The sequence below is a fragment of the Balaenoptera ricei genome, chromosome 13 (assembly GCF_028023285.1).
Source record: "Balaenoptera ricei isolate mBalRic1 chromosome 13, mBalRic1.hap2, whole genome shotgun sequence".
NCBI classification, from domain to species: domain Eukaryota; kingdom Metazoa; phylum Chordata; class Mammalia; order Artiodactyla; family Balaenopteridae; genus Balaenoptera; species Balaenoptera ricei.
In genome coordinates, this window is record NC_082651.1 from 75571897 (window position 1) to 75594893 (window position 22997).

Sequence of the window (22997 nt, forward strand, 5' to 3'; positions counted from 1 at the left end):
CAAAGTACCAAGAGAATATTCAGTTACCTGGGGATACTTCGACCCTGCTGCTATGCCTTGGATTATAGACTGTGAGCGCTATAGAAATAGCCCTATCTGGTGAGGTGTGCTTTTTGATCAGACTGCTTTTAAGATCAGCCAATGGCTGGGCTACAAGCATAGATAACCACAGCAGAATTGAAGGGAAAGAGTAGCAAGCTGTGTGAATCCTGCCTGCAGCTCATGTGGCTGACTTAATGAGCCACTACCAATGCAAATGACTGAACCTCTCAGTTGCTTTTAATTTTGCACTATTGTATTATAGTGACCAGCCAATAAGCTCCTGGTACTTAAACCAGATCTAATCTGGTAACTGAGCTAGCTAATAAAGAGTCGTTTGAATTCACATGGTGACTCTACAGTTGAAAATATCCTGCAGGGTAAGAAAGAGTAATCTTATCTAGTGTTTCTTACTCTTTTTAGCTGGGTGGACTGTGATCTGTGGTTACATTCAGGGTATGAGTCGGCTTATTATAGTTGCAAATAAAAGAAATCGATTTCAGTAAAATAGGTGAATTTATTATAAGGTTATAAAGATGTTTCATGGAAACAAGAGAAGCAGTCAGGTCTCAGGAACAAACTGGAAGCATAAACTAGAATCTATAGGAAACCTAGAAAGTCTTCCTCCTCACTTGGCTCTGCATCTCTCTGTACTACTGCCCCATTTATTATTTTTTTTAATCTCTGCTTTTCCCATTTACTAGCTATAAACCGGGTATCAACAGCCTTATTTACAGGTCCAGCCACCCAGAGAAAGACTCTCTCTCTCTCTCTCTCTCTCTCTCTCTGTCCCTGTCCCTATCGCTATCTCTATCCATATCTCTAATCATCTTCTCTCCCCCAAATGTCTATAGATGGGTCTCTGACTGACTGAACTTGGGTCTGGCGCCTACTCAAGACCATTCACCCGTTGCCAAGGGACGTACAGTCACTTTGCAGAAACAAGGCTTCTGAGAGCCCTGCCCCTATAACCGGGTAGACAGCAAGAGGTAGAGAGTGGCAGGAACAAAAGAAGAAAAAGTGTCCACCAAATACGTCATTCATGTTTCCTCATTAGTATTTCAACACAAGTCTGTGTTCAAAAGGCTAAAAATCCAGTTTGATAATATATTAATAACAGCAAGAACATGAAGAATATTGTTCCTATGAAGCTGTCTGGATGAATTTTCTAGAGGCCACAAAAAGATGACAGGAGAGAAAGTGGCAGAAGAAATATCAGTGAGTTACATCTATGTAACTGTAGGTCTAAGACTAAAACAACTGTGGAGTTTTGCTGACAGAAAAGGATATTACAGCTCTTAATAGTATATAAGCAAAATGTTAAGAAGGAAGGTGAAATAAAGATGGCAGGTAATGTAAGGATGCTGACTTACTTTTAACAGTTGGAGGTCAAAAATAGTTAAATCAGAAAAATCAATAATAGAAGAAGATTATCTGATAAAAACAAAAGTAAATATTAAGAAATATCATATAGTTAAAATTAGGAGGTGGAGAAGAGGCAGGAAAGTAGAAAATCATACTAATTTTATAATTAATCACATTAGAAAATTATTAAATATTGTCTATAGAAAGAATTAAGACTATCATATAAAATTATAGCTTTATGGGAGATAACCACAAAAAAATATAGACTTTTCTAATTACCAGAAGGAGCACAAACATAAAGTGGAAAAAGCAGAGCAAGCCATGAAATATTTTTAAAAGCTATAAAAATATAAAATGTAAAATAAAATATGACAAACTAAGATGAAACATATTTGTTATTTCAGTAAGAATAAAAAAATTGTATTCATTTATTGAAAGAAAAATTTTTCCATATTTGATCACAAAGCAAAACCAAATATACACTGTAAACGTAAATCAAACCTGAAACATTAATTTAGAAAATTTTTAAATGAATTGATAAATTACTTTCTTACTATAAAAACAAGTCAGAAACTATGATCTAAGTATCACACTGATTGAATAAATGGCAAAAAACATATGATGAAAAAAGAAGAAAGTTTTAAAATAGTAAAGGTTACAATGCTCAATAAAACTATAATAGTAGAAATATCTATATATTATAAAAGACAGTATCAATATTCACAAAAACTAGTGAATATTCAAGGAAGAAATAGAAGCATATTAAAAGCAGAAAATGAAGATACAGAGACTATGCTTTCTTTCAAGTATCCATGAAAAATTCACAAAGCTATTAGGCCACAAAAAAATTCAATGAATTCTAGAAAGCAGAAATAGTCCAAATTCTCTGGCCATAATACAATAAAATTAGAAATAAAAATAAAGACAGAAAGTTCATACAATCTGAAAATGAAAAAAAAAAAAACGCACTCTCTTTGAACAACATGTCAAAGAGAAAATTAAAACTGCAATTGCAGTATATCTTTATAGATTGCTATAAGAATATACCATACTAATATCTATAAGTTGTATCTCAGTCTTAGAGAAATATTTATAGGCTATACATATAAAGCAATTTCCTATAAGTAAATGAAATATATATATTGAATTACTGTAAATAAATTAGAACATACAGGCATATATATACATCTAACTCAAGAAATGAAACAAACTGAACAAAAAATAATAAATCTAAGGAGAGCAAAAGAAAAAAATTAATAAGGAAAACACTGCATTCAATGGATTAGTAAAATAGTAGTAATACTAAAAAATCTAGAACTAATTTTTTTGAGAAAAACAATAAAACTGATAAAATAAAACATAATTGAGTGGCTAAAAAAAGAGAAAACTCAAGTGAACAGCAAAATAAGAAATAAAGATCAGGAGACATTCCACTTCTCACTGAAAACAAGTAGAACACATGGATAAAATTTTTTTTTAATCTGTTTGACATCATTGAAGAGGTACCAAGACAAGATTCCTGACAGAAGGAAAAATCATTTAGGTGAGCCTTAAATTCTATGCTGTTTTTTACCCTCAAGGCACTTATCAATTCACAAGTGACACAAATGGACAGGGTGAAAAACCACAGAGGGACGAGTAGCTAAGAAGAGAAGAAGTTGGGCAAAGTTTGTTTTGTTTCGTTTGAGGTTTCCTTTTATTTAGACTCAATATACGGGGAAAGAAATGACTTTAGTTAATACCTAAAATACTCTGTAATTAAAGTTATCAGAGACTACAAAACAACTATGAGTAGGTACAAAAATGAATATAAATTAACATTTAATTTCACAGTTTACAATGAATGAATTCACTAATCTTAATTTTTCATTAATTTCACTAATTTCAGTATTTGCTTGTGCCTGTTTTTACTCATTTTAGAACAAAGATTTGATATTTTCTTGGACTATTGAGAAAACAGTTGGAGTTCAGAGCTATTAATGCAGTCTGGACTTGAAGGACCAAGCTCTGAGAAGGTAAACACAGAGAAGTAAATAAGCTCAACAATCAGACCCATTCTTCTCCACCAATAGCTAAGCTTCAGAAATTGAGAGGCAAAGAAGTCCAAGAGAAAGCAACGCTAAGAAGATGAGAATTCAGGCAGTGTTACGCATCTCATAGGGCTGGAAAGATAAAAATTGGAGTCCAAAAACAGCAGCACAACACATACAAAATGAAATTTATAACAAATGCCATTAAAATGTTTTGGCCTTAAAAGATAGCAAGTATACAGGTATCAATTTCACAAGAGATATACAGAAACTCTGCATAGAAAACAACAAAATATCAAAAGAAATTAAAGAAGACCTAATTAAATGGATAGATAATGTTCATGAATTGAGAGACTCAATGTCATAACCATGTCAATTCTCACCATGTTTATTTACAGTTTCAATGTGATCCCTAAAACATCTCAATAGGTTTCTTACTTTCACTGTGTGTAGAATCTGACAAGCTGATTTAAAAATGAATATGGAAAAGGGCCAAAAATAGCCAAGACAATCTTAAAGAAAAACAATAAAACTGGAAGATTTATACTACCAAAAATCAATAATTATTATAAAGCTCTAATAAGTAAGACAGAGTGTCTTAGTGTAATTATAGACAAAGTAGTGGAACAGAAATAGGATCCAGGAGTAGACCCTCAAATATATGATCAAACATAATTAATGACAAAAGGTAACACCTTTAGTGTGATGGAAAAATAAAAATCTTTTTTTTTTTTTTTTTTTTTGATTTTTAGAAATTTCATGTAATGTCTGAAACATTTATATTAACATATTTCCGTACATATTTCCATACAAATACAAATATAAGATTTTTAGAAATTTCATGTAATGTCTGAAACATTTATATTAACATGTTTCCATACAAATAACCCAATGAAAGTTTAGTATTAGTTGTTTGTTTTTTTATACTGCAGGTTCTTATTAGGCATCAGTTTTATACACATCAGTGTATACATGTCAATCCCAATCGCCCAATTCAGCACACCACCATCCCCACCCCACCGCAGTTTTCCCCCCTTGGTGTCCATATGTCCATTCTCTACATCTGTGTCTCAACTTCTGCCCTGCAAACTGGCTCATCTGTACCATTTTTCTAGGTTCCGCATACATGCATTAATATACGATATTTGTTTTTCTCTTTCTGACTTACTTCACTCTGTATGACAGTCTCTAGATCCATCCACGTCTCAACAAATGACTCAATTTCGTTCCTTTTTATGGCTGAGTAATATTCCATTGTATATATGTACCACATCTTCTTTATCCATTCGTCTGTTGATGGGCATATAGGTTGCTTCCATGACCTGGCTATTGTAAATAGTGCTGCAATGAACATTCGGGTGCATGTGTCTTTTTGAATTACGGTTTTCTCTGGGTATATGCCCAGTAGTGGGATTGCTGGGTCATATGGTAATTCTATTTTTAGTTTTTTAAGGAACCTCCATATTGTTCTCCATAGTGGCTGTATCAATTTACATTCCCACCAACAGTGCAAGAGGGTTCCCTTTTCACCACACCCTCTCCAGCATTTGTTGTTTGTAGATTTTCTGATGATGCCCATTCTAACAGGAGTGAGGTGATACCTCATTGTAGTTTTGATTTGCATTTCTCTAATAATTAGTGATGTTGAGCATCTTTTCATGTGCTTCGTGGCCATCTGTATGTCTTCTTTGGAGAAATGTCTATTTAGGTCTTCTGCCCATTTTTGGATTGGGGTGTTTGTTTCTTTGATATTGAGCTGAATGAGCTGTTTATATATTTTGGAGATTAATCCTTTGTCCGTTGATTCATTTGCAAATATTTTCTCCCATTCTGAGGGTTGTCTTTTCGTCTTGTTTATGGTTTCCTTTGCTGTGCAAAAGCTTTGAAGTTTCATTAGGTCCCATTTGTTTATTTTTGTTTTTATTTCCATTACTCTAGGAGGTGGATCAAAAAAGATCTTGCTGTGATTTATGTCAAAGAGTGTTCTTCCTATGTTTTCCTCTAAGAGTTTTATAGTGTCCAGTCTTATATTTAGGTCTCTAATCCATTTTGAGTTTATTTTTGTGTATGGTGTTAGGGAGTATTCTAATTTCATTCTTTTACATGTAGCTGTCCAGTTTTCCCAGCACCACTTATTGAAGAGACTGTCTTTTCTCCATTGTATATCTTTGCCTCCTTTGTCATAGATTAGTTGACCATAGGTGCGTGGGTTAATCTCTGGGCTTTCTATCTTGTTCCATTGATCTATGTTTCTGTTTTTGTGCCAGTACCATATTGTCTTGATTACTGTAGCTTTGTAGTATAGTCTGAAGTCAGGGAGTCTGATTCCTCCAGCTCCGTTTTTTTGCCTCAAGACTGCTTTGCCTATTCGGGGTCTTTTGTGTCTCCATACAAATTTTAAGATGATTTGTTCTAGCTCCGTAAAAAATGCCATTGGTAATTTGATAGGGATTGCATTGAATCTGTAGATTGCTTTGGGTAGTATACTCATTTTCACAATGTTGATTCTTCCAATCCAAGAACATGGTATATCTCTCCATCTGTTGGTATCATCTTTAATTTCTTTCATCAGTGTCTTATAGTTTTCTGCATACAGGTCTTTTGTCTCCCTAGGTAGGTTTATTCCTAGGTATTTTATTCTTTTTGTTGCAATGGTAAATGGGAGTGTTTCCATAATTTCTCTTTCAGATTTTTCATCATTAGTGTATAGGAATGCAAGAGATTTCTGTGCATTAATTTTGTATCCTGCAACTTTACCATATTCATTAATTAGCTCTAGCAGTTTTCTGGTGGCAGTTTTAGGATTCTCTATGTATAGTATCATGTCATCCGCAAACAGTGACAGTTTTACTTCTTCTTTTCCAATTTGTATTCCTTTTATTTCTTTTTCTTCTCTGATTGCCGTGGCTAGGACTTCCAAAACTATGTTGAATAATAGTGGTGAGAGTGGACATCCTTGTCTCGTTCCTGATCTTAGAGGAAATGCTTTCAGTTTTTCACCATTGAGAATGATGTTTGCTGTGGGTTTGTCATATATGGCCTTTATTATGTTGAGGTAGGTTCCCTCTATGCCCACTTTCTGGAGAGTTTTTATCAGAAATGGGTGTTGAATTTTGTCAAAAGCTTTTTCTGCATCTATTGAGATGATCATATGGTTTTTATTCTTCAATTTGTTAATATGGTGTATCACATTGATTGATTTGCGTATATTGAAGAATCCTTGCATCCCTGGGAGAAATCCCACTTGATCGTGGTGTATGATCCTTTTAATGTGTTGTTGGATTCTGTTTGCTAGTATTTTGTTGAGGATTTTTGCATCTATATTCATCAGTGATATTGGTCTGTAATTTTCTTTTTTTGTAGTGTCTTTGTCTGGTTTTGGTATCAGGGTGATGGTGGCCTCATAGAATGAGTTTGGGAGTGTTCCTTCCTCTGCAATTTTTTGGAAGAGTTTGAGAAGGATGGGTGTTAGCTCTTCTCTAAATGTTTGATAGAATTCACCTGTGAAGCCATCTGGTCCTGGACTTTTGTTTGTTGGAAGATTTTTAATCACAGTTTCAATTTCATTACTTGTGATTGGTCTGTTCATATTTTCTCTTTCTTCCTGGTTCAGTCTTGGAAGGTTATACCTTTCTAAGAATTTGTCCATTTCTTCCAGGTTGTCCATTTTATTGGCATAAAGTTGCTTGTAGTAGTCTCTTAGGATGCTTTGTATTTCTGCAGTGTCTGTTGTAACTTCTCCTTTTTCATTTCTGATTTTATTGATTTGAGTCCTCTCCCTCTTTTTCTTGATGAGTCTGGCTAATGGCTTATCAATTTTGTTTATCTTCTCAAAGAACCAACTTTTAGTTTTATTGATCTTTGCTATTGTTTTCTTTGTTTCTATTTCATTTATTTCTGCTCTGATCTTTATGATTTCTTTCCTTCTGCTAACTTTGGGTTTTGTTTGTTCTTCTTTCTCTAGTTTCTTTAAGTGTAAGGTTAGATTGTTTACTTGAGCTTTTTCTTGTTTCTTTAGGTAGGCTTGTATAGCTATAAACTTCCCTCTTAGAACTGCTTTTGCTGCATCCCATGGGTTTTGGGTCGTCGTGTTTTCATTGTCATTTGTCTCTAGGTATTTTTTGATTTCCTCTTTGATTTCTTCAGTGATCTCTTGGTTATTTAGTAACGTATTGTTTAGCCTCCATGTGTATGTCCTTTTTACGTTTTTTTCCCTGTAATTCATTTCTAATCTCATAGCGTTGTGGTCAGAAAAGATGCTTGATATGATTTCAATTTTCTTAAATTTACTGAGGCTTGATTTGTGACCCAAGATGTGATCTATCTTGGAGAATGTTCCGTGCGCACTTGAGAAGAACGTGTAATCTGCTGTTTTTGGATGGAATGTCCGATATATATCAATTAAATCTATCTGGTCTATTGTGTCATTTAAAGCTTCTGTTTCCTTATTTATTTTCATTTTGGATGATCTGTCCATTGGTGTAAGTGAGGTGTTAAAGTCCCCCACTATTATTGTGTTACTGTCGATTTCCTCTTTTATAGCTGTTAGCAGTTGCCTTATGTATTGAGGTGTTCCTATGTTGGGTGCATATATATTTATAATTGTTATATCTTCTTCTTGGATTGATCCCTGGATCATTATGTAGTGTCCTTCCTTGTCTCTTGTAACATTCTTTAATTTAAAGTCTATTTTATCTGATATGAGTATAGCTACTCCAGCTTTCTTTTGATTTCCATTTGCATGGAATATCTTTTTCCATCCCATCACTTTCAGTCTGTATGTGTCCCTAGGTCTAAAGTGGGTCTCTTGTAGACAGCATATATATGGGTCTTGTTTTTGTATCCATTCAGCCAGTCTATGTCTTTTGGTTGGGGCATTTAATCCATTCACGTTTAAGGTAATTATCGATATGTATGTTCCTATGACCATTTTCTTAATTGTTTTGGGTTTGTTTTTGTAGGTCCTTTTCTTCTCTTGTGTTTCCCACTTAGAGAAGTTCCTTTAGCATTTGTTGTAGAGCTGGTTTGGTGGTGCTGAATTCTCTTAGCTTTTGCTTGTCTGTAAAGCTTTTGATTTCTCCATCAAATCTAAATGAGATCCTTGCCGGGTAGAGTAATCTTGGTTGTAGGTTCTTCCCTTTCATCACTTTAAGTATATCATGCCACTCCCTTCTGGCTTGCAGAGTTTCTGCTGAGAAATCAGCTGTTAACCTTATGGGAGTTCCCTTGTATGTTATTTGTCGTTTTTCCCTTGCTGCTTTCAATAATTTTTCTTTGTCTTTAATTTTTGCCACTTTGATTACTATGTGTCTCGGCGTGTTTCTCCTTGGGTTTATCCTGTATGGGACTCTCTGCGCTTCCTGGACTTGGGTGGCTATTTCCTTTCCCATGTTAGGGAAGTTTTCGACTATAATCTCTTCAAATATTTTCTCTGGTCCTTTCTCTCTCTCTTCTCCTTCTGGGACCCCTATAATGCGAATGTTGTTGCGTTTAATGTTGTCCCAGAGGTCTCTTAGGCTGTCTTCATTTCTTTTCATTCTTTTTTCTTTAGTCTGTTCCGCAGCAGTGAATTCCATCATTCTGTCTTCCAGGTCACTTATCCGTTCTTCTGCCTCAGTTATTCTGCTATTGATTCCTTCTAGTGTAGTTTTCATTTCAGTTATTGTATTGGTCATCTCTGTTTGTTTGTTCTTTAATTCTTCTAGGTCTTTGTTAATCATTTCTTGCATCTTCTCAATCTTTGCCTCCATTCTTATTCCAAGGTCCTGGATCATCTTCACTATCATTATTCTGAATTCTTTTTCTGGAAGGTTGCCTATCTCCACTTCATTTAGTTGTTTTTCTGGGGTTTTTTCTTGTTCCTTCATCTGGTACATAGCCCTCTGCCTTTTCATCTTCTCTATCTTTCTGTAACTGTCAAAAATCTCTTTAATAATGAAGCCAGGTATACTGGATAGCCATATAAAAAAAAATATATCCTTCCCTACCTTACACTATACACCCCAAAAAAAGATCAATCCTAGATGAACTGCAGACCTAAATGTGAAAGGTATAATTTTAAAGCTTCTAGAAGACAATGCATATCAAAAGATTATTGTAACTCATTATAACTCTTATGGCAGGCCACAGAATGTGTAAAGGTATTTGCTGTACATACATATTGCAAAGGACTACTGTGCAGAATTATAAAGGATTCCTACAAATCAATAAAAGAAAAAAAAAATAGAAAATGGATTTTAAAAACTCAACTGCAGTTCTCAAAGGAGGATATCCAAATGGCCAGTAAGCATATGAAAAGATACTACATCACTAATCATCAGGGAAATACAAATCAAAACCACAATGAGATATCACCTCACACCTTTCAGAATGACTATCCTTAAAAAGACAACAAACAACAAGCGTTGGTAGGGATGTGGAGAAAAGGAAACCCTCATACACTGCTGGTGGGAATGTAAATTGATGCAGCCACTATGGAAAACAGTATGGAGGTTTCTCCAAAAACTAAAAGTAGAACTACCATATGACCCAGCAATTCCACTCCTGGGTATATATCCGAAAAAAACAAAAACACTTATTTGAAAATATACATGCATGCCAATGTTCATAGCAGCATTATATACAATAGCAAAGATATGTAAGCAACCTAAGTGTCCATCAACAGATGAAAGGATAAAAAAAGATGTGATATATAATTACAATGGAATATTAGCCATAAAAAAAGCGAAATTTTACACCAATGTGGATGGACCTAGAGAGTATGCTGCTTAGTGAAGTAAGTCAGACAAAGACAAGTACTCTATGTTATTACTTATATGTGTAATCTAAAAAATAAAACGAATGTATATAACAAAATAGAAACAGACTCACAGATACAGAGAACAAACTATTGGTTATCAGTGGAGAAAGGAAGGGCAGGAGAGGCAAGATAGGGCTATAGGATTAAGAGATACAAAATACTATGTATAATATACACTAATATGTATAAAATAGATAATTAATGAGAACCTGCTGTACAGCACAAGGAACTCCACTTTGCTGTACAGTCGAAACACAACATTGTAAAACATCTATACCACAATTAAAAAAAAAAAACAAAAACTGGAAACCCTCAGATACACACACAAGAGCATGGATGTTGGGGCCAAAGCATGAAGGGTCTTGAATATGCAGCTAAGAAGTTGGACTTGGTGAGAAAGTCCACAGGGGACTGCTAACGCATTAAAACAGGGGACATATGTGATCTCAAAGTAGAGTAAGTCATCTATGCTGGGGGGGTTGAGTAATCAAGTGTTTGAAAAATAGCGAGAAAGATTTGGTGCAATTGCTCTCAGAAATATTCTAGAAAGTCTGTAAGAGATAAATAGGAGAGTAAGACACACTGAGGACACAGCCGAGAGGAGAGAGTGTGATGCTGCACAGACCTCATTCCAAAAATTGTCGTGGCTTTCTGAAACAAAGCTTGGTTACCTCGCAGTGCAGAAAGCAGATAATGGGGTGATCCAACATTAGAGATTAGCAAGGTAACAGAAATGTTGAAACACTGAAATGACTAACCATGGGCCCTGGGGGACAAGCAAGGCAAGTGAAATCTACAAGGTGCTTATGAGCCAAACTGATATAGGAGGGAAGGGCTGAAGGACTAGATCTGAATACTGTGAAATATAACACAAGAGTCATGGTCACCTAAGTATGTCCTGAGTCCTAAGCCACACTTGAGTGGTGGAGTGCACAAAAACAATCTCTCCAAACACAATGCAGAAAATCAGACTGGACCAATAATGTTGATTGTATTTGGAGGAAGAGTTGTAATGGAGCATCCATAGACTGATAGAAGGTGATCCCTGTGATTGGAATAGGTGGGTCTCCCCAGCCTCCTCCAATCAATCACCTGAGAGCCAGTTTGGTGCAAAACAAAACTAACAAAATAGAATTAGTTTTGGTTAGATTCAGAAAAGTGTACAGGTTTTCACTGCTAACATCATCATAATTCCTATAATTCTGAAGAGAAACATTAACTGAACCAGTGCAATAGCATATTATGCCATCTTTCTTTTATTTATGCAACCTGAATTAAAATTGAGCATTGTTTTACTGATCATCATTATCTTTTATAAGCTGATTTCAGCTCATATAAAGGGTATAGGAAACTGTCAGCAAAATGTACTAGTTTTATGAAAACACAGGACGAATACAATGTAAATCAAAGTTATCATTCATTTCCAGCTAATGAGGTGCTTTATTTTCTTCAATAAATATATTATTTCATCAAAAAATACTATGTATAAGATAGATAAGCAACAAGAATATATTGTAAAGCACAGGGATTATAATCCATTTAAAGTTATTACAAAATAAAAATATTGAATGACTATGCTATACATTTGAAACTAATATAATATTATAAATCAACTATACTACAATAAAATTTTTTTTAAAAAAACAACTTAACATTCAGTGTTTGTGAGTGAATACAGAACAGTCACTTTCACACATTGCTGGTGCAAGTGTAAATCCCATGCAACCTTCATGAAGGGCAATCTGCCAATATTTATTTTTTAAAATGCAGCAATTCCACATCCAAAAATTTACTCTACACTTAAACTTGTACAGATTATTCTCTGCAGCATTGCTAATGATAGAGAAAGATTGGAAACAATTTAAGCATCAATCAAAATTTATTGGTTAAATAAATTTCAGTACAGTCCTACAATAGAATAAGATGTATGCATAAAAATGAATGATAAAAGAATGATAAATACTGGTATGAAAAAAATCTTCAAGATACATTAACTGTAGAAAGGCAAGACATAAAACCGTATATACGGTATGCTACCATTTGTGTAAAAAGTGGAGAAGTAATATTTATATGTAAAAATATTAACAATAAAATTGTCTCTTTGCTCTTTCTCAGTCGTTACTTTAGGAGTTGGGTAAAGTCACAGCCCCTCCCTGAGGCCTTCCCAACCATTCATCCATATGGAATTTCATCCGTGGCTCTTATGTCATTCCAATACTACCTAAATTTTAATTAAATGTGTAGAAGCATGTTTTTGAATGGGCTCAACTCAATAGGATAAATATAGAAAGGGCTCTAGACACCCACCACTGATTTCAAACACTCTCTTCTGGCTCTCCCTCCTTAGATCTTATGCAGTATCTTGGGCAAATCATACTACTTTCCAGGTCACCTTCAAACATTACACGGTTTCTTCTTTTTCTCTCCCTGCCCCACATCTTCCTCAATCATTCTGCAGCTTGTCACCCATCCAGAGGCAGAGACAGGAAGAAGATGATTCAATCAATATCTTCTTTGATGAGCATTGTTGTAATTTAGGGTCTTCTGTGGTGCAGGTGCACAAGCTGGTTCTTTCTTGGGGGGAACTTTTATGGCTTCTTTGGAGTTACTTCCTTTAGGAATCTTGACATGTCTTATGCCCTCTCTGCCTAATGTCTGTTGGCAGCCATCCAACTGCAGCCTTCAACAGTATTCCCTCATATCCTCTTTCTGCGCAAGTCGCCTCCCTGCAGGCAACACTTTGGGCAAGGTCCAACACCACTACTATCCTAAGCATCCACCCCTCCCATGGAAACTCACCCCCTTCTTATCCACCAGATTTCGTGAGTATGGCCTTTTGGCTCAGGAAGCACACCTCTCCCTTCTTGCCTTACAGAAGGAAGAAGCTCCACCCAGTTCCTGACTTCAAGGCAGACTCCAGAATCAGCTGCTCTCTCCACAAAGCTAAAGGGGACAATGTCATGTTCTCCCAGAAAATGCATCATGTTCCCTTCTCCCTACACTATCCTATATTTCATGGACTTTGCATGTGTCATTTCTCTCCTATTTGTCCTTTCCCCAAACTGTCCACTTCAGTAGGGTATAAATGCATCCATTCCCAGTGCACAAAATATTTTCATTATAGTTCAAACATCCGGGAACTTTTGTATGCCACATTCCACTTCTGGAAAACACCCCTAATCTCTCAGAGACGTTCTCTTGATTCCCGCTGATATTTATTACAGATTCTCTCCCCCAAGAGAGATTGTGTCGCCTAGGTGAGGTGACTGAGTCACAAACCTCTGCAAAGAATCTCCTGTCAGGGGAATCTCTAGATTTCTGTTACAGCTCCAAGTAAAAGATCGGAGTTTAAAGTTCATAGTCCAGTTTCACTGCATCTTTTCAAATCTTATGAAAACTTATCTAGCATCTCTCTTTTATTTTTTTGAGGGCCTTGTGTGAGTTTTTATTTTTTAAAAGGACACTGTATTAATTATCTATGGCTGAGTAACAAATTACTCCCATATTTAACAGCTTAAAATAACCAAAACTGATTATCTCATAGCTTCTCTTGGTCAGGAACTGGGGCACAGCAGGGCTCAGGGTTTCTCAGGAGACTGCATTCGCAGTGTCAGCTGGGGCTGCTGTCATCTCAAGGCTTGACAGTGAAGGAGATAGCATCTCTCTTTTAGAACTTGAGCATACTTGTCACCTGATATCCTCAGCTTTTGAGTATTAATTAATTTCCAACAAAAAGATACATTCCATTCTTCGTCCTGTTATACTGGCTTATATTGTCTCCTATAGTTCCAGGTATGTTAGCTTTGCCTGCCCCTCACTGAACTGAAGTTATTCCATGCCAGAGAACAGGCCTATAATTCTTCTGTATCCCCCGTCTACTCAGAGCAACTACCACAGATCTGAGTGAAAATCACTTGATTAATGAATATGTAATTAATTGTCATATTATAGATTCATAGCTTGTAGGGCTTATAGATTAATTAATAAATTACTTGATTAACAATTTACTTGAGTAATAAACATAATTACTTGCCATATTATAGGCTCACAAGTTGAAGGTTGATGAAAGCTGACTTAATTCATCCCCAAGGTGCCCCGCCTATACTCCTGGATACTGATCCTTTCCCAACATAGTTTTTGTGGAGGAACAGATATATTCTGGTATAACTCTGGACTTTTCTACCATCTGAGGCCCTGTTGTTGCTTCAGAGGTACTTTTGTGAGACAAATGGCTCTTTTAATACCTCCAGAAGGCCTCTGTGGACATCTTCTATATTCTCAACTCCACCTGCTACTAGTGTTTAGCAACCCTTCTTTGAGTCAATTTCAATTAATAGACAGGTTTTGAAGACTTCTCACATGCCTGAATTCATAAGATTAAGAAGATGTGGAATCTGAACAAAGGAGCTCAAATCATAGGAAATACAGATATGTAAGGAAATCACTGCTCTGTATTTTAGTGGGTACAAAATATTGCACAGATGAAGATATAATCAATTCTGCTGGGTGGATGGTCTGAGAGGCTTCATAGGGGAAGCAATAGCCAAAGTGGGCTTTGAATTAGCCCAAAAGATAAAAGAAGGGATCCTCCAAACAAGAGAAATGAATGTGCAAAACCCCAAAGACAAGACTCACAACTCCTTCTCCAATTAATGGCCCCCAATTTCCACTTAAAATAATAAAAAAGTTAAACATGAAGCTCCCAATACAGAAGCTACACAAGTGAAATGTGACATAAAATCTATTCTATATATACACACACACACACACACACACATATATATATATATACACACACACACATATATATAATCTTTCTGCCTGTAATTAAAGTCCAGGTTTTCTTTTAAAATAACACCCAAATGTTAATAAGGAAGCATAGATTTAGGTTTTGGCAATTCTATAAATTTGGGAGAAAATATACAGTATATTCTCTAAGAACTATGTATTTTAGAATTGAAAATTTGCCACATTCTTTTTCTCATAGTAAATAAGGAAATCAAGATATTTACCAAAATAAACGTGAGGCATATCATATTTTAGTGTCTCTGAAAACACCTTAGTTTGCCTTTTTCAGAGGCAATCTGAGTTGACAGTGTTTTCAATTACTTAAAAGAGCAAGATGCTGGGAACATTTCTCAGTTAAGGGCAAAGTTAAAACATGTCAACATTCTTCCCAAATCCAGAAAATCACTTTAGGATTTGCAAAGACAAATCCATATAATCCTCTTGATTTTTAATCTACTGATATCAGTGGTTGAACAGGAAGTGCCTTTACTTCTGCATCTTTCAACAATAGCTGTCTTTTGACGAGTAATTCTTAACCATTGCCACTGAGGAACCCCAGGCTAAAGAAATGAATGGATGCACATTCCCAGGCTCCAGAGCTGCAGTCTGAACCCTCACCCCACCCCCCAAGGGCAGCATATTTCTTTGAAGCATTTCTCTTTATCTAAAAATTTCAAAAGAATGTTTTTATGTTCCATATAAAAATATTAAAATGTAAATGCCAACAAAATACATACTTCAGGAAGATATCTTACATTTATTTTGTGACTCCTAGTACCCTCTGGCACATCTCCACCTACTCCCTGTTGCATCAATTCAAGAAACTGAGCTTTAGATTTTAAAGAGATTTTAAAACCCTCATAATATTGGCTAATATGAACCTGAGCTTGCTACATCAAAATAATCACCTCATTTAATTCTCACAACTACTCTATGAGGAAGGTACTATTATTCGCTGTTATTAATATCCCCCTATGACAGATAAGGAAACTGAGGCTCAAACATGTAAAACGTCTGCCCAAGTTAACCACTTGTTAACTTATTCCAAAGTCGATGATCTTCACCATGTTTTAATGTCCTACTACCTTTCTCATATGCATATTTTTATATATTTTTTTCAATTTCATGTATAAATTTCAATTTTTGAGGCTGTATTTTAGCCAGTAATATGTACATAATGTTATATGAATAAACATCTGTCATGAGTTTAGTACCCTCCATATCTGCTCCCACTCAATAAATACTGGAATATTCATTGGCCATCATAAATAAAATGTGTATTGTATTTCACAGCTCAAGTGTAGAAAGGTGCTCAGAAAACACTATGAATTATTAACCCAATTTTGTGAATAAGAAAGCAGACCAAAAGTGGTTGAACAATTTTTCTAGCATCTTACAACTAGTAGAAAAGGTGAATTTCTACAACAAGCAGGCACTTCCAGAGAAGTCCCCAAATAAAAGGTGTCTCTTACTTCCATTGCCACATCTAAGCTACAATCTCCGAGTATAAAATAAGAGCATTCTTCCCGAGACAACCCGTTGCATTTCATGGTCATTTACACTTATTTCTCTTATCTGTGTGCCTGCACCAGTACTGTCCATTTCAACAGGATATAAACCCAGTCAGTTCAAATGCACAAAATTTTCTTATTGCAATGCAAGGGAACAGCAAGGAACAGGCAGCCCTTGCTTTTCACCACCCTCTGTGTACTTAAAATGGTTTCATAAAGCCAATGGCCTCATTGTGAAGTAGATCATATGTTCTCATGGTAAAAAAAATATTATAATGTAAAAACAATGACATAAACAAATAATGGCCTTCAGACCTCAGCTCTGGCATCACTTCCTCTGAGAAGCCTTCCCTGTACATCCCCTTCTCCCCTCAATACACACAAGCCAGGTCTAGATCAGCTTCCATCATTATATGGCCCCTAAAAACATTAATTTCCATTTAATTATATACCAGTTCAAACAGCATGAGCATCTGATTAATCTATACTTGACTATAAGCCTCAATAGAGCACAGATCAGGCCCTTGCTTACCACTGTAATTCGAGAACCTGATATATAACTGAGCACATATTTGATGCTTAAAAATATCTGTTGAATGAATGAATGAAACCTACAAACAATATATTAAAATCAAATAATTATTTTCAAACAACTCTTCCTAGATCCTGGGAATTTAAGAAGATTGATCAGTTTAAGAGATTGATGCCTCCTTTTAATGTTGGTAAATTCTGCAATAGAAATAGGATACATTCAAAGTTATTTCAGTGAGCTTAGAAGTGAATTGAAATACAAGTACTATAGAGTGAGGATATAGAGAGGTTGTGTCAGATTTGCTCAGATTATTTCAAATTTCACCGCTCTGCATTCCGGTGCCTCAGCTCCTCAGGAAAATTTGTTCTTGCCTGTCCTCATTCCCAATTCAGTGGAGAACTATTAGAAAGCCTAATAATTTTATTTATTGTACACCGATTATGCTTCAGTGTAACTAGACTCTGATTAAAAAATAAACCTGCCCTCAAATTGCTCCTAATCTAGGAGGGGAAGTATAATCCTGAGTTCATATCCCCAGTACCAAATGCATATAAAAAATATGTACTTAGAAAGAAAAAGAGAAACAACAGAAAAAAAGAGCAGAAGATAACAACAAATAATTTCAAGAACACCAAATTCAAGACACCAGATAATCCATACTCAACACACATACCTGCTTGAAGATATCCTTGGCTCGATCTTTTCCTACCACATACTTCCAATTCCACTACTAGAAACTGACCTGCTTAGCCGTTCCTCTTCTCAGCCACTGAGAAAATTTGATCTGGCTAAGTTTGATCTCTGACTACTGTCAGCAAAGAAAAATAAAAGTCCTTGGTCCAAGACAAAGGGACAACACTTTTTCTTAATATTTCTTTACATTCTCAATATAAATACAGCATTCCTGCCTGAGAAAAGTACGAAAAGAAGCATGGATTTTAACCCTTGTTCATTAAATATGAATCAGATTTGTATAATATCAATACTATATTAGCAAGTCATCACCATGTCTGATTCATCTCCAAGTTTCTTTCTTTCCTGTTCCCCTGGCTAAATAACATATTTAGTTATTCCCTACTTTCCTACAACACGATGTTGTCCATATTTTTTTAATCCCTAAACTTGATTCTTAGAGTGTCACTTTGTTTCAGTCTACCTAATTTTACCTAATTTTATATCATCTCGCCTTCAAGGTGCTAACTTTTTCAGACATAGTCCCATTTACATTTAATATTTATTTGTAAATATTATTGGGGTAAATAAAAGTGATTCATTTATTTTCTCATACATGCAGAAATTTCTCAAAGCAAAGAAACTGGTCTGAAACATACCCTACTGTCGCAAATCTCATTTTTCTGGTGTTCAGCTGACCCAGGGATCAAAATGCTTATTCTATATGGTACCTTTTGTCCTTATTGCCAAACATCTTAAAAAGATAAACTACATATATCACCCACAAGTTTTCTCTTTCAATTACATGTCAAATGATTTTAATCCAACTTCCAATCTGAACAACCTCCTGAAAGGGCTTTTATAAAGGTCAGCATTCACCACTTAATTGAATAAGTGGCCTTTTCTTTGGTTTTTAGCTCACTGAACTCTGTATCTTTTGTCACTATGATAGACCTTTCATTTTAAAGGTATATCTTCTCTTGATTTTCTTGATGATACTCCATCTCATTTTTTTCTAACCTCTAACTTTTTTCTTGGTCTCCCACAATAGATCCTCTTTTTAAATATTACTAGTACTAAAATTCTATCATTAGTCCACTTCCTTTATTCTCTGCTTTGTCTCCTCAAGAGATCACTTTCACTTCCATAGCTTCAACAATCACCTGCATGCTGATGACTCACAAATGTATTTATCACATTGACCACTATCATAAGTTTCACACCTATATTTGTAAGTACCTTTATTTGAATGAAATACAGGCATCTCAAAGTCTTTCCATGAAAACCTACTCTCTCTGCTACATTTATCTGAAAAGTAAGGCTAATAATAGCACTTACCTTATAGAATTGTTAAGGTAACCCTAGCTGCTGTAACAGACAAACCTAGAAATGTCAGTGGCTTAAGGCAACAAAAATTTATCTCACCTCAATTTCAATGACATGGTAAGTAAAAGTTGTGATGCTCTGCTCTTCTCTATGCATTCATTAAGGGACCCAAGAAAGAAGGAAGATATGACATAATAAACACACCCTGGGCATCAGCTTTATTTAGCAAACAAAAAATAAAAAGAGAAAGAAGACAATTTCCTAGGAGGTTTTGTTGTTATGGGACAGACCTGCAATGGTATATATCACTTCTGCTCACATTCCTTTAGGTTAAACTCAATCACATGGCCTAATTAAAGGAAAAAAAAAAAAAAAAGACTGGGGAATGTAGTCCAGCTCTACATACAGAAGGAAAGAGAAATGGTGAACAGATAACCAGCCTCTGCCACAGCTGTGAAGATTAAATTAACACATAGCTAGCACTTACTTTAACACATAGTAACACAAAAGTTGGCTTCTCATGCATGTGTTGTCATCTAAGCTAAAATTCTCGGTTATCTTTCATTTTTCACTATCACATGCCCAGTTGGTTATCAGATCACACAATTCTGTCTTACAATTATCTCTTAAATTTAAATCTTTCCCTCCATTTACATTGCCTTAGCTCCATAGTTCTGAACAATGGCTTGAAAATAGGATGACCTGGGGAAGTTGTTTTAGAAAAATGCTGACGCCTAGGCCCCAATCCAGATTAATTAAATTAAATATTTGAGGTATCAAAACTTTATTAAAGCTATCAATGTAATTCTAATGAACAGCCAAAGTTGAGTACTGCTCTAATCCAACCTCCTCCTTGCCACACACAAGATGATCTCATTGAAATACCAATTTAATCATGACATATCTCCTGCTTAAAAATTGTTTTGAACTTCCATTGTGTAAAAGCAAGGTGTGCACACCTAAATAGACTTTCAAGATGATTCACTGGGGAAGGAAGATGTTTATCTGTATGATTTATTTCATGCTATTTTAATCATTGTGTAATTTTCATAATGTTCATAATTTATTAATACAGTAAAATCAAGGCATTTGCTTACTTAGAACTTGTTACTGACTCTGAATTCTCCAAAGCAGTGGTTTCCTATTTAGAATGTAAGTACCTGAGAGGATATGAACGTTGATACACTGGGGTCTAACACTTATTGTGAAACCTCACTAGGACATTGTGACAGTAGAAAAAAGGTAGAGCCTATCCATGGTAGGAAATCTAACAAGAAGTCACACACACACACACACACACACACACACACACACAGAGAATATATATGGAAATAGATATAGGAAATAAAAATAGGATGAGCTAGAAATAAACCAACCTCAAAGAAAAGGACAGCATGCAAACTTGGAGACAGGTGGAGAGACAGAATATTTCCCCTAAAATTTGAAAAACCTCAAGCTTTGGCCCACTTGGGCCAAAAAAAGTCTGCAGAATATAGTATGGAGAGACAAAGACATAAAATATATGAAATATACATTAGGATACAGAGAAAATAAAGTGATGAGGTATAGGATAGATATAATTAGAGTTACAGAAGGAGAAGAGAGGAAGAGATAGAAGTAATGTTCCAAATGATAAAGCTGATAGTTTTCCAGACTAAAAGAAAGACATAAACCCTCAGATCCATGTTGTAAAAATTTATACCAATTGGTATAAATAAATCTAACTTTAGACTAGGACACATCACAGTGCAACACCAAAGAGAAAAAGAAGGTCTTAAAAGTAGTCAGAGAAAAGACACACAATTGACTGTTTTTTAATAATTGAAAGGCAGTGGAAATGAAGCTTAAATATTTTGAAAAAAAAAAACATTCTTTTTTATTGAAGTATAGTTGATTTACAATCTTGTGCTAATTACTGCTGTACAGCAAAGTAATTCAGTTATACATATACATACATTCTTTTTTATATATTATTTTCCATTATGGTTTATCGTAGGATATTGAACATAGTTCTCTGTGCCATACAGTAGGACCTTGCTGCTTATCCATTCCATATATAAAAGCCGACATCTGTTAACCCCAACCTCCTACTCCATCCCTCCCCCAACCCGCCCTCCCCCCCCTTGGCAATCACTAGTCTGCTCTCTATGTTCATGATTCTGTTTCTGTTTCATAGATAGTTTCATCTGTGTCATATTTTAGATTCCACATATAAATGATACCATATGGTATTTGTCTCTTTCTGACTTACTTCACTTAGTATGATTATCTCTAGTTGCATCCATGTTGCTGCAAATGGCATTATTTCATTCCAAAAGAAAACATTCTTAACCTAAAGTTATACACATATCAAAACCTTAGAGAATGAGGGCAAAATAAAGATATTTTCAGATTAAATAAAGGTCAGATAATTTACCACCAACAGATTCTTACTGAAGGAACTTTTAGAAGCTGCATTTCCAGAAAAGGAAAGCTATCCCAGAAGAATGGTCTTATATGGAGTAGAAAGAGTAAGCAAATAAATTGAGTGATTCTAAACACATATTGACTGTGCAAAATAATAATTATATGTCTACCATGTGGAACTGAAATGCTGAACAAATAGCATAAATAGTAAAAGAGTGATGCCTCAAAGCATTTTAAGGAAGTAATTAATTGGTGAAAACAGAAGAATTTAAGATCCAGGAGGTCAATAAAAGATGGTCTATTTTCTTCTCTGTTGTATATTCAGCACCTGAAGGAATGCCTGAAACAATAGACACTCAGGAAGACTGCTGAATTAATACAAATTTTGTTTAACAATTGTCTAAGCCAGGGTTCTCCAGAGAAACAGAGAGAAAGAGAGATTTATTTTAAGGAATTGGCTTATATGGCTTATAGAACTATGGAGGCTGGCAAGTCCAAAATTTACAGGGTATGCCAGGAGGCTGGAGACCCAGGGAAGAGCCAATGTTGCAGTTCAAGTCTGAAAGCTATTCAAGTCCAAAGGCTATCTTCTATCAGTAAGGATAGTAGCACTGTGGGTCAAGATGCATCAAATGGATTTAATCCATGAATTTATAATGATACTAACTGATAACTAAAGGGATGGAGTCTAGCAGTTGTTCTGCCTTGACTTTATGAGCTGTATTTCAGGGTAGCCAAATCTTTCATAAGAAGGAATGAAAGAAACAGAGACCTAGATAAAGATCTTGAATTGCTGCTAACATCACACATACAGAAAGAAACAACTAGACAGGATAAGGATTTTGTACATCCTTATGAAAGTAAACAGTAACATCTGGGAAGTAGTCTTACTGAAAATATCAAACTTAAATTTGATCAAGTTTCTAGGTCTAACCAACAATTTACAGAAGACATAGGGATCAGAGAAACATGTAAACAATACCTCAGGAATGTAATCAACAAAATCTACCCTATAAACAAAGAGCTCAGTTGCTATGACAACAACCAGAAAAGAAAAAAAAAAGCAAGGAGGAAGTAAAACAGAAAGAGTAATCTTATAGATTAACAGGGCCTTGAGAAACGTACTAATCAATTGTAATGTATGGACATTATTTCAAGTCCATTATTTGAGTCATACAAATCATTAAAAAATGAGATAAAAAAATGTGAACACTGGATTTTTTATTATATTAAGAAATTATTTATTTATGGTACTATAAACATGATGTAGCACTTCTTAGTATGACAATGGGGTTGTAGATATATTTTAAGAGTATTTATTATTTAGAGATGTATATTGAAATACAACAGTTGATATGACATAATGACTGAGATTTGCTGGAAAATACTCTGGGAGATGAGAGGAGCCAGGAAGTTGGCAGGGAAGCTGATAATTTTGGAGGCTGGATAAATAGGAGTTCATTACACTAGTCTCTCTGCTATTGTATGTGTGTATGTTATAAATTTCCTAGTATATAAAGTTAAAGAAT